Source organism: Emys orbicularis, chromosome 17 (genome assembly GCF_028017835.1).
Source record: "Emys orbicularis isolate rEmyOrb1 chromosome 17, rEmyOrb1.hap1, whole genome shotgun sequence".
Taxonomy (NCBI): domain Eukaryota; kingdom Metazoa; phylum Chordata; order Testudines; family Emydidae; genus Emys; species Emys orbicularis.
The window spans coordinates 20,882,383-20,895,665 of NC_088699.1; positions in this window are offsets into that span (position 1 = coordinate 20,882,383).

Here is a 13,283-nt window from a genome sequence, read left to right on the forward strand (position 1 = left end):
AGGATTATTAAACAGGCTCCTCCTGCAGTTCCAGTGAGCTTGCCGTCCATTGCAACAAACACACACACTCAGATTCCTCCAATGCCTGCACCAACAATCCCATCAGCACCCATGATTCAACCTATACCTTGGCAACCAGTCATACCTCAACCTTTCTTATCCTCTCCAAACATCCCTGAAGGCATTGGTCCTGCAATGGGGTCTTTCCCAACTGGACAAAATCCCGGTTTGTGGGAGGAGACTTTCCAACCCAGGAAGGGGAAACGCAAATAGTGACCTGGCCGGAGGGCCAAGTCATGAAGAGGCAGCAGCGGCTCGTGGAGCGAGAGAGGGGCTGCAGACCCAGAGGGAGAAGTGGAGAGACGGCTTGCCACCACGGAAAGAGGTGTCGACCTTGTGACCTGTTCTCCAGAATGACCAAGAGGCAGCACCATCTTGGGCGGTGAGCGGAGGACCCTGTCACAGCCCCCGTCACACCCATTCGGCTGAAGCCCCCCTGCAGACGCTCCAACAGGCAGGGGTTGGCCGCAACGTTTGCCACATATTTGTCATCTGACAGCAGACGCGGAGCAGAATGAGGTGGTCCAACTGCACCAGTTCCAAGTAGGATTGAGCGAGGAGGTCTGAGAGCACCTGGGACTTTAAGGAAGCAAATTGAGGATGTCAGGTGGTGGGGGCAAGGCCAGAAGGTCCTGAGGCAGGATGGAACCAGGGAGGCCTGAGAGAACCAAGCCAAAGAGGCCCCTGCTATAGAAAATGGATGAGCAGTGAGGTAAAGCTGCCAGAGGAGGGCAGAGCTGGGAGTGGGGAATTATACTGTTGAACTGTATTTTGGGTCTTAATAGTTTTTGACCAATTTGTTAATAAAACCAACTCCCCGGAGGAGCATTTTAGCCCTGTGGAATTTTGTGGAGTATTTCCTGGAAAGCTCAAAAAGGGAAGTGAGGCTGAATCCCTGCAAATAGCACACCCATGGCAAGGAGGCTCTGGGCCTCTACTCAGTCGCCAGAGACACTTTCAACAGATGGAATGGCAAGTCCGATCTCCTTCCTGGGACACCATGACTGGAGCTTCATTAGTACAACATGCTGACAACTCACAAACACCAGCCCTCATCACCATGTAGTAAGTTTATAGAGTGCCTTCATAAAACCCAAGAGCCCTTTATAATGGCTCATGGAGGAGTTCAGATTAAACAGTTAATCTGTAATCTAAAACAAATCTGTGAAGGCCAAATAACTGAAGATATTGGTTTATGAGCAGTTTGGTTGACTAATGTCAATGGGGAAAGAAGAGGGTGGTTTAGGACAAAAGGAATACAGAGTGACACTTATCGTTATGGTTATATTGAGTTTGCAGACTAAATTTATGTTGTGAAAGTCAAAGGTGCAGAGAGAACACAACAGTGTGATAGCGGATTATATTCAGGAGGACTGGCGATGTGAAAGGGAATTTCAAGAAGATGATTTTTAAGCACTAGGTAAATGTCTTTCAGAGAAGAAGAACTGGTAACTCCAGGAGTCAACCCCACCGCAAGTTCTGTCCATGTCTGTAGCATCCCAGCTTCAAAGTGGAGCGAGAGGCATCCAGGTACCTAAGCAAAACACAGCACCCAAGAGAAAAGTTATGCTGCTTTGGAGAGAGAATGCCTGGCCATTGTGAGCGGTCTTAATTTTTTTTTTCAACCTAGCTGTAGGGCAGGAAGTTTACAGGTGTACACAGACACTCACCTGGTTGCATTAGATGAAGGGATCCAATGGAAAACTAACACTGGCGTTTGGCTGTCCCGGCTTGATATGGGAGAATTCATTACAAAGGGGATGAACAAAACAGCAGGTGCTCTATCATGCAAGGATGTGAGAGCTTCCAAAACCTGCCTGCAAGCATACACTTTTGCAGTTTAATGTTAAAGGTAGAGCTGGGACATATAAACCTCTGTGCCCCCCGCCCCCCAATCAATAAATTATACAATAAAGAGGAGAGAGTGAGTGTTTTGACCGAGAAGCTGCAGTCCAACCGAACCAGGTACATGAGTTAACACCGTGATAGTTGAGGGCTATCCAGAAACAGGAGTGACACCCAATTCAAATATCAATATTCTACCCATTGTAAGTGGTCGGAAAAGCAAAGACGTCTACAGAGATGCCTTCTGCCAGGTATAGGCAATGGGATGAAGAGCGAAGAGAAACAAGCTGAATATGGGGGAGAACTTCCTAACTCTGGGATCTATCACACACTAGGGAAAAGTCTCCCACAGGAAGTAGCGGAGGCCCATGACTTGAAGCTGAGAGCTACACAGAGGAAAGAAGCCTGCCATTTCAGATGACAGGAGACCAGATGGCAAGGCAATCAATATGTTCAATGGGGATGAAGTTTATCAGTTTAGTCTGCAGCTTGCCCTGTGCTTGGGGAAGTGTTTGGAGATGAGAGGAACAGAAAGTTACTGTGCTCAAACGTTCAACATTCATTTTGCCTCTTGTACCCAGGTGCTGCAATCCAATCCCACGTTGGCTTGGATGGGGCCTAGATAACCTAATAGGTCTCTTCCATCTCTAACTTCGAAGACTCCATGACAGAGCAGGTGTCTGCTGGGTCTCCAATTTAAGGTGACTGGCCAGTTTTGCCTGGAATACCCTATAAACCTGCCATGCAAAATGCTCCTCTTCGGGGGAACAATAGTAGAAATGAGGAGGAGATCAAGGCTCCTGACTCCCCCAGCCAATTGGCACGTGCTTTGAAGTGTGACTGAAGGTTATTGCTCAGGCATCTTCTGCCTGACAGCCAATGGGCTGCAATGTTTTTAAAAAGCGGTCGGAGGCATGACTGGCCAACCTGTTCACTGTTTTAAAAAAAAAAAAAAAAAAAAAAAAAACCCCAAACATAAATATCACTGATTAAATAGCCACTGTGAGACAAAGAGCAAAATTTCTTTGGATTCGGTAAGGTTTTGGAATGGACTTCAGTACAGGTTAGGTTGTGGACGGGGTTTCGCTTTCCTTCCTGTACATCATTGAAAATCCTCCCCATTAGCCATTGGCTCAGGTAGGTGAGAGAGGGCCCTTACACATAGGTGGTGGTGGTTGGGGGAACACTTCTTGCCTGGCCCGGCACCATGGCAATGGTGGTAGATAGGTTCGTTTTCCTTTGGGAGTCAGTGCTGCTAAACAAACCGCATCCCTTCCCCCCCACACACCCCCGGGAATATTAGCCCTTGGTGGGGGGGGGGGTATTGGTGGGACCGAGTTGGTGGCAGTTGGTTGGCTGGGCACAGGGGCTGCATGCAGACTGGTGAATAGCAGGGGGCACCAGCAGTCTTCCCACTACCACAGTAGTCAACTGGAACTTTGATTTTAAAAATATAGTTCCCAGGGTGGCCCTTTCACATTTACTGTTTTAAACATATTTAGTGTTCGAGAATGGCACAGAAATTGACCAATGCTTGTGCCAAATGGTGGTTGGCATTAGAATTTGTCCTAGCAAAGGACGATACAGAGGTGACACATGGGGGACATGCAGGGTCAAGTGGAGAGGGGCTCTGTCCTCCTGCTGCGCCTGCCCCCCTGACATGCTTGGCCCCTGTCCCCGGCAGCCAGGCCTGGGCTGGGAGCGGAGGGGGCAGGACCAGCCACTTCTCGTGCCAGCCACTCCGGGTTGCTGCTCCGTGCAGTGCAGCGGCTGCCCGAGAGAGCCGGGTGGGTGGGAGTCCCCCCCTGCCCAGCATGTTTCTGGAGTGGGGGGCGCAGCGGGAGAAGGGCAGCGTCCCTACCCACACAGGTAACATGGGACAGGGAGAGTGCGGCAGACCTGGGCTGGGCGCAGGGTGGGTGGGGGGGTCACTGGGCAGAGGAGACATGTGGGGCAGTCACATGTTCTCCCCTTTAGATTGTGGTCCCCCCAGTAGGGGGAGGCACGAGTTGTGGTAGGGTGTGTTACTGTCCTAGAGTCCAAGATTTGCAGGTTCTGTTTTTTGCTGCTACATTGGGTAAAAGAACAGCTTCTGGTCCTAGATCCACACCTTCCTCAAGCAAACGGGCCAAGTCCGGACAAAGATACTGCAAGCAATGGCAGGAAGGAAAGGACCTGAAAATGGATTATGCCCATCGTAGGAGATGTTGGTCTGACTCGCTGCCAATCCTACAAATGGACACTTTGTGCCTGCTATGACACGGCTCTTGTGAAGCATGTGAAGGTGGAACAGCACAAGAGAAATGCTGTTCCCTCTTCCTCAGTGCACTGGACTGACTTTGGGGTTAGCGTGTTTCTCAGAAGGTCTGCTTCTGCTTCACTGCATCAGAGGGGCCCAAGAGAGGCTTGCTTTTCAGCGTGCCATGCAGCTGTACAGAACGGTGGGTGGTTTGGGGGACATCGTGAGTCATTATTCGATAAGGACAGATTTGCACCGGCATCACGATCCCTGCTAAAATTATTAAGGGTGATTTGAGAGAACTGGATGGTTGCGACTACAGTTAACTTATCGCTTGACAAAATACAGAGGACAAGCACGTCCTACAGTTCCCGGTAGAGGTGTACAAACCCACTGATGCAAAGCACCTGCGAAGTTTGCGCTGTCTTTGTTAATGCCGCTAAGCTATGTTGATATGGAGAGGATTCGCTAGATGAGCATAGTCCGGCACTGACTGTGTGAGGCACACCTCCTCTGCCACGCCCAAGGGCTCTGATGTAACCAGCAGCTCTATCTCCAGCGGAATGGTCTCCCTTGAGACCTCTGAGCGGTGGCTGGTCTTTTACCAGGACTTTCCCGGGAACTGTGGGCAGGTCTAGTCTGGCTGCCGAGGGGGACAGCCTCCTTGCTGAACCCCTGCTACACAACCAGCACCTTGTTGGGAAGATGGTGGAACCCCTCTTGGTGCACCACGGCTGGTGGCAGTGAGATGAGGGGCCTCCTGCACTACAGTTGGAGGATCTGGGTGGACCCTGTAGCGCTAGCCCGGCACATAGGGCTGCACACCCCTCGTGGCCCCTGCTGCGTGCTCCAGGAGGCCAGAGCGACCTTGCCAGCTGCTTCTCTCAAGCGGGTCGTAGGAGCAAGTGCATTTCAGAGTTTCACACTTGTGCATTCTGTGGTGAGATGGAAACCCTGGCGCACCTCTCCCTAGAGTATGCTAGCTTGCAGCCTCTGTTCTGGCTACTTCAGGGCTTCCTGAGGGATTACTTTAATAGGGCTCCATCTGGGAGCTGGAACCCCTGTTACTTATTCAATTGTTCCATGCTCTACTGGGCTGTATATTGGCCTTTGCTGGATAAACCCCCCAGTCTTATTGTTGTTAACCCTCACTTTCCTCCCCCCCTTTTTTTTTGGCATCATGTCTTAAAATTAGTGTGTAAGCTCCTTGGGGAAGGGGTCACCTCTCACACTGTGGGGTACTGTTAAATAGTAACCAAGCCGGCTGAGGGTCACTGCTCTCCGCTATACAACAGTACTCCAAGGTCGAGGGAACCAGTAGGGTCAAGGACCGGATAGGACTTGAGGCCTCCCAGGACTACAGGGCTGTTTGGAATTCCTCCAGGACTGGTTTGAGAAGCTAGTAATCAATTTGGAGCTGGGGATGTGGGCCAGATGTTCCCCTGGGCCCCAGGTCTGTCTCCTCCAATAGCAGGGAGGAATAAGCCAGAATGTGATGCAGAGAGAAGATTTCCGGGCCAGGCTCAGAGGTCCCTGTTCCAGACCCAGACGGTCTCGCCCATTGCCTGATCTGCTCTGCTCTCCCCTCTACCAGCATCTGCACGTGGTGCTGTGATTGATTCCCTCTCTAGCAGTTTGGGAAGCCTTTAAAAGCACCTGCAGGTCTGTGAGTGCCTCTAGCTGTGAGCCCATGCTCCCCAGAGCCATGGGAGGGCATTGGTGCATGCAGGTACCTATTGTCCAAGACTGGTTCATTTTCCTGCCCTCATGGTGGAGGTCTGGAAAGATCCCTCAAGTCCTGCTGGCCCTAGGAAGGGAGTGGGCGTGGGGCACTCTGGGGGGCCAGGACTAGATCTGCCAGGGAGACTCCTGTGTTTTGTAATACTTGAAATGGACTGGAGCGACCCACGCCAAGGCACTGTCATTGTAACTGAAGTAGGAGGAGGAGAAGAACCCTGCATGGATAGGGGCAGCTGCCAGAGGGTAGTTTAACCCTCTCGTGCCAACCCTCCCCTTACTGATGGCATTTCACCCTGATGCCAGCCGTGCCTAGTTTAATGCTGCTCTGCTCATTTTAGATTTTCCCCTGCAAAATACAGCTTCCAGCAGCAATTGCCCATCTTCCCTCTCCCTGGCACCATGGCAGAGGTACCCTGTGTAGCAGGATGGATCACTCTGGAGCAGAGTGAATCCCCATCAACTCAAGAAAGAACAGGTGGGGGGGGGGGGAAGAGAGAGGGGAGTATTGCTACGGAGACCGGGTAATTGGTGGCCCCGAGCCTCCTAGATGGAGTGTCGTGTCTCTACTCCAGGAATATAGATTTAGGGAGGGAGATGGGATCGTCCTGGCCTTGAAAGGGGCAGTTTCTGACAAAGGGGACAGCAAGTTCTGAAGGCCGAAGAGCCAGTGACACACATTTGTCGAGATCGGGGGGAGGGTAAAAAGAAGAATTCTCTGCTCCAAAGAACCCTTGGCAGTTCTGGGTCTGAAGAACAAAACTGCCCGAACAGATGAGAGCAGCGGGTCCATCCAGTCCAGTATCCTGGCTGGAACGCTGGCACATACCTGATGCTTCAGAGGAAGGTGCAAGAACCCCCAAGTGGACAACCATGGAATAACCTGCCCTACATCAGATGTACACATCAGTGTTTCCACGTGAGAGAGAAGTGGCTCATGGTGGTTTGGGGGACCTGCCTGGCTGCTGCAGGGTGGTTTACACACATACAAACTCCATTGTTTTCTAAGCACTGTTTTGTTTAGAAGGTCGTCCTTTGCCTTCACCTTAGCTCTGTAGCCTCCACGCCCAAGTGGTGCCAGGAGAGCTAACAATGGAGGGCTGTTAAACCCTGATCATCAGTTCAAATGGAAGCACCCGTGGACTAAGAGCTGGCTATTGCCAGGGGAAACTGGATTTCCAAGTCTGACTCCAGAGGAGTGGTGACCAGGCAACAGATCACCTGATGGGGGGGGGGGGGCTGATGCTGATTCGGGGGTGGTAGGCTGTCACCTGGCAAAGGAGACTGGAAGTCTAGCAAAGGGTGTAAAAGGGGTAAAAAAAAAAAAACAAGGGTGATGTCATGGTAGGGGTCTACTACCCCCCACCTAACCAGGTGGAAGAGGTGGATGAGGCTTTTTTTAAAAGCTACTAACAAAATCATCCAAAGCCCAAGACTTTGTGGTGATGAGGGACTTCAACTACTCATACATCTGTTGGGAAAACAACTCAGCAGGGCACAGATTATCCAACAAGTTCTTGGAATGTACTGGAGACCATTTTTTATTTCAGAAGGTGGAGAAAGCTACTAGGGGAGAGGCTGTTCTAGATTTGATTTTGACAAATAGGGAGGAACAGGTTGAGCATTTGAAAGTGGAAGGCAGCTTGGGTGAAAGTGATCATGAAATGGTCGAGTTCATGAATCTAAGAAATGGTAGGAAGGAAAACAAACAAAAAGTGGAAGTGGCAGAGGTGCTTAATGACTTTTGTTTCCGTTTTCACCAAGAAAGTTGGCGGTGATTGGACATCTAACATAGTGAATACCAGTGAAAATGAGGTAGGATCAGAAGAGGCTAAAATAGGGAAAGAACAAATCAAAAAATTACTTAGACAATTAGATGTCTTCAAGTCACCAGGGCCTGATGAAATGCATCCTAGAATACTAAAGGAGCTGACTGAGGAGATATCTGAGCCATTAGCAATTATTTTTAAAGAAAGTCATGGAAGATAGGAGAGATTCCAGACGACTGGAAAAGGGCAAATATAGTGCCAATCTATAAAAAGGGAAATACGGACAACCCGGGGAATTACAGACCAGTCAGCTTAACTTCTGTACCCGGAAAGATAATGGAGCAAATAATTAAGCAATCAATTTGCAAACATCTAGAAGATAATAAGGTGATAAGTAACAGTCAGCATGGATTTGTCAAGAACAAATCATGTCAAACCAACCTGATAGCTTTCTTTGACAGGGTAACAAGCCTTGCGGAGGGGGATGGGGGGGGGGGGGGGGAGAAAGAGAAGAGCAGTAGACGTGATATATCTAAAGCTTTTGATACTGCCTCTCATGGCCCTCTCTTAAACAAAGTGGGGAAATACAGCCTAGATGGAGCTACTATCAAGGGGGTGCATAACTGGCTGGAAAAACACTAACCCAGGAACCTATCCTTGCAACAAAGCCCGATGCCAACTCTGTCCACATATCTATTCAAGTGACATCATCATAGGGGAGACTGGCTGGACCCCCTGACGCTTGCTCGGCGCATGGGGCTCTCCAGGCCTCGTACTCCCCAGCGCGTACTTCAGAAGGTGAGGGCCGCTTTGCTGCCCGCTGCTTGGGCCTACCTCAACTGGGTCCTGCGAGAGGGCACGCCCCGCCCGCCCTCTACCCTGGGCCCTCCGGACCTTTTCATCGGGCCCCTGCCCCGTGGACCCAACCGCCCCCCCCCCCCACCCCTTCTCCATGAGCTGGCTGCACAACTTGCAGCTGGTTTGTTTCCAGACTGCGCCAAGGAAACACCTATATGTGCTCGTGCTCCATGCCCTTCACTTCCTCACCCTCGTGTCCCGCCCCGACACAAAGTGGCGGGACTCCTGCCACCTCTAGAGGGTGAGAAGCCCCGGTGGGCCAGCCTATACTCCACCCTGGTCCCGAGGCCCACCAGGCGTATCAGCTGGCGGCTCCTTCATGGGGCTGTGAGTACGGGTGTGTATTTGGCACGGTTTACCCGTCCCAGACACCTGTCCTTTCTGAGGCATGAGGGAGACCCTGGCTCACGTTTACTTGGAGTGTGCCAGGTTGCAGCCCCTACACCGGCTCCTCACCAATATTATGTTGCGTTTTTGGTTGCACTTTTCCCCTCACCTTCTCATTTACGCACTCCCTATCCGTGGCCCCACAAAGTCACGGGACCTCCTGGTCAACTTCCTCTTGGCCCTGGCTAAACTGGCCATTTATATAACCAGGGAGAGGAGGTTGGCCGATGGAGGCTCCTGTGACTGTGGGGCCTGTTTCCGGTCCTCTGTCCATTCACGTATCCGGGCAGAGTTCCTCTGGGCGGCGTCCACTGGCTCTCTTGACACCTTTGAGGAGCAGTGGGCGCTGTCCGGGGTTCTCTGCTCAGTGTCCCTGTCAGGTTCCCTTCATTTGAGCCTTTGACCTCACTCCCATCCCTGTTCTCATTAGTTGTCCCCCGGAATCATTTGGTTTCCAGGCCCTGTGGATACTCCCCTTAGGCTGGGGGGAGGTCCTTTCACCCACCCGCCCACTTCCTGGATCCCAATAGGATGAGTGCAGGGAACTGGACTAGATGATCTCTCAAGGTCCCTTCCAGTTCTATGATTCTCAGAACTTCTCACTGGTCATTTTAGAGAGGAAAAAGAGACCAAGATGGAAAGGGCGATGCTATAAGGAGGGCTTTGGGATGTATGGCCACTGGGAGGCTTTCGGGGACAGACAGCTGTTCTCACGGGATGGACTTCACCTGAGTAGGGAAGGAAATAGACTTCTGGGAGGGAGGCTGGCTCATCTCATCAAAAGGGCTTTAAACTAGGAATTTGGGGGAGACGGTTGGGAGATGTCCAGTTAATCTCCACGCCAGATTCCAACACTGAAAAGGAGGGTGAAGAGATAAGCACAGATATAGGTAGGGGAAAGGGATTGGACATAAGAAGGAGGGGGCAGATGGACAGTAGGGGGTCCATACCAAATTGCATAACTAATGGGAGAAAGGATAAACAGCATACAGTAAGATGTTTATACACCAATGCGAGAAGCCTAGGTAACAAAATGGAGGAATTGGAGCTCCTGGTCCGAGAAATGAAACCGGATATCGTAGGAATAACCGAAACGTGGTGGAACGGTAGTCATGACTGGAGTACAAGTATGGAAGGGTATGTGCTGTTTAGGAATGACCGGAAAAAAGGTAAAGGTGGGGGAGTGGCATTGTATGTCAATAATGAGGTAAACTGTAAAGAAATAGTAACTGATGGAATGGATAAGACGGAGTCTGTCTGGGCAATAAATTACACTGGGTAAAAGAACTACTAGAGCCTCCCCTGGGATAGTGCTTGGGGTGTGCTATAGACCGCCAGGATCTAGCCTGGATGCGGACAGAGAACTATTTAATGTTTTTAGGGAAGTAAAAACTAATAAGAGCTGTGTAATCATGGGGGACTTTAACTTCCCAGATATAGATTGGGGAACAAATGCTAGTAACAATAATAGGGCTCAGATGTTCCTAGACGTGCTAGCAGATGAATTCCTTCATCAAGTAGTAACTGAACCGACGAGGGGGGATGCCATTTTAGATTTGGTGCTGGTGAGTAGTGAGGACCTTGTTGAGGAAATGGTTGTAGGGGACAACCTTGGCTCGAGTGACCATGAGCTAATTCAGTTTAAACTAAATGAAAGGATTAACAGAATTAAAACTGTGACTAAGGTTTACGATTTCAAAAAGGCCAACTTTAATAAATTAAGGCAACTACTTAGGGAAGTGGATTGGGCTAACATACTTAGGGATCTAAAGGCAGATGGCGCCTGGGATTATTTCAAGTTGAAGTTGCACGAGCTGTCCGAGGCCTGTATCCCGAGAAAGGGAAAACGGTTAGTAGGGAGGAAATTTAGACCTAGCTGGATGAGCGAGCGTCTCAAAGGGGCGATTAAGGAAAAACAGAAAGCGTACAAAGAATGGAAGAGGGGAGGGATCAGCAAGGAAACCTACCTTATTGAGGTCAGAGCATGTAGAGATGCAGTGAGAAAGGCCAAAAGCCGTGTAGAGTTGGACCTTGCGAGGGGAATTAAAACCAATAGTAAGAGGTTTTATAGCCATATAAATAGGAAAAAAACAAAGAAAGAGGAAGTGGGACCGCTGAAGAATGTAGATGGAGTGGAGATTAAGGATAATCTAGGCATGGCACAATATCTAAATGAATATTTTGCATCGGTCTTTAATAAGGCTAATGAAGGGCTTAGGAATAGAGGGAGCAGGACAGAGGGGAATAAAGGAGGGGGGGTTGACATTACCATATCGGAGTGGAAGCCAAACTTGACCAGCTAAATGAGACTAAATCGGGTGGACCGGATGATCTTCATCCGAGAATATTGAAGGAACTGGCGCCAGAAATTGCAAGCCCCTTAGCGATAATTTTTAATGAATCTGTAAACTTGGGGGTGGTACCGTTGGACTGGAGGATAGCTAATGTGGTTCCTATTTTCAAGAAAGGGAAAAAAAGTGACCCGGGTAACTACAGGCCTGTTAGTTTAACATCTGTAGTATGCAAGGTCTTGGAAAAAATTTTGAAGGAGAAAGTAGTTAAGGACCTTGAGATGAATGGCAATTGGGACAAATTACAACATGGGTTTACGAAAGGGAGATCGTGCCAAACCAACCTAATCTCCTTCTTTGAGAAAGTAACAGACTTTCTAGATAAAGGAAATGCGGTGGATCTAATATACCTCGATTTTAGTAAAGTGTTTGATACGGTACCGCATGAGGAATTATTGGTTAAATTGGAAAAGATGGGGATCGATATGAAAATCCAGAGGTGGATAAAGAACTGGTTAAAGGGTAGACTGCAGCGGGTAGTACTGAAAGGTGAACTGTCAGGTTGGAGGGAAGTCACCAGTGGGGTTCCTCAAGGTTCGGTTTTGGGTCCGATTTTATTTAATCTATTTATTACTGACCTCGGAACCAAATGTAGGAGTGGGCTGATAAAGTTTGCGGATGACACAAAGTTGGGAGGTATTGCCAATTCGGAGAAGGATCGGGATATTCTGCAGGGAGACTTGGATGACCTTGTAAATTGGAGTAATAGTAATAGGATGAAATTTACTAGTGAGAAGTGTAAGGTGATGCATTTAGGGATGACTAACAAGAATTTTAGTTATAAGCTGGGGACACATCGGTTGGAAGTAACGGAGGAGGAGAAGGACCTCGGAGTCCTGGTTGACCGCAGGATGACTATGAGTCGGCAATGTGACGTGGCTGTGAAAAAAGCTAATGCGATCTTGGGATGCATTAGGCGAGGTATTTCTAGTAGGGACAAGGAGGTGCTGCTTCCGTTATACAAGGCGCTGGTGAGACCTCATTTGGAGTACTGTGTGCAGTTCTGGTCTCCTATGTTTAAAAAGGATGAACTCAAACTGGAACGGGTACAGAGAAGGGCCACTAGGATGATCCGAGGAATGGAAAACCTTTCCTATGAAAGGAGACTCGAGGAGCTCGGTTTGTTTAGCCTAACCAAAAGAAGGCTGAGGGGAGATATGATTGCTCTCTTTAAATATATCAGAGGGATAAATACCAGGGAGGGAGAGGAATTATTTCAGCTCAGTACCAATGTGGACACGAGAACAAATGGATATAAACTGGCCGTGGGGAAGTTTAGGCTTGAAATCAGACGAAGGTTTCTAACCGTCAGAGGGGTGAAATTTTGGAACAGCCTTCCGAGGGAAACGGTGGGGACAAAAGACCTCTCTGGCTTCAAGATTAGGCTAGATAAGTTTATGGAGGGAATGGTTTGATGGGATAACGTGATTTTAAGTCAATTAGGCAATAACGTGCCATCGCTGGTAAAATGAGGGTCCGGCTGGAGAATCTTGCCTGTATGCTCGGGGTTCTACTGATCGCCATATTTGGGGTCGGGAAGGAATTTTCCTCCAGGGTAGATTGGCAGAGGCCCTGGAGGTTTTTCGCCTTCCTCCGCAGCATAGGGCAGGGGTCGCAAGCTGGAGGATTCTCTGCGACTTGAAGTCTTTAAATCACGATCTGGAGACTTCAACAGCTGAGTTAAGGGAAAGTGGGTGGGTCAGCTTTTGTGGCCTGCATCCTGCGGGAGGTCAGACTAGATGACCATAATGGTCCCTTCTGACCTTAAAGTCTATGAGTCTATGATCCTGGTCAGTGCTGGTTCTGGGAGACCAAGTCCCAAAGAACTCGACAGGTGAAGAAACTGAGGCAGGGACTCAGGTGTTTGCTTTTGCATAGATCTGCATCTCTTGTGCTCTCTGCAGAGCAGTGTGATTGTTCTAGAAATCCTTTTGCAAAGTCTGTTTACTTTAGCAGTCTTGCATCGCTCAGAAAGAGGATGACTATCTACTAGAACGCCTACAAGGAGTGCTGAGAAGGGTGCACTTAGGCTTGTGG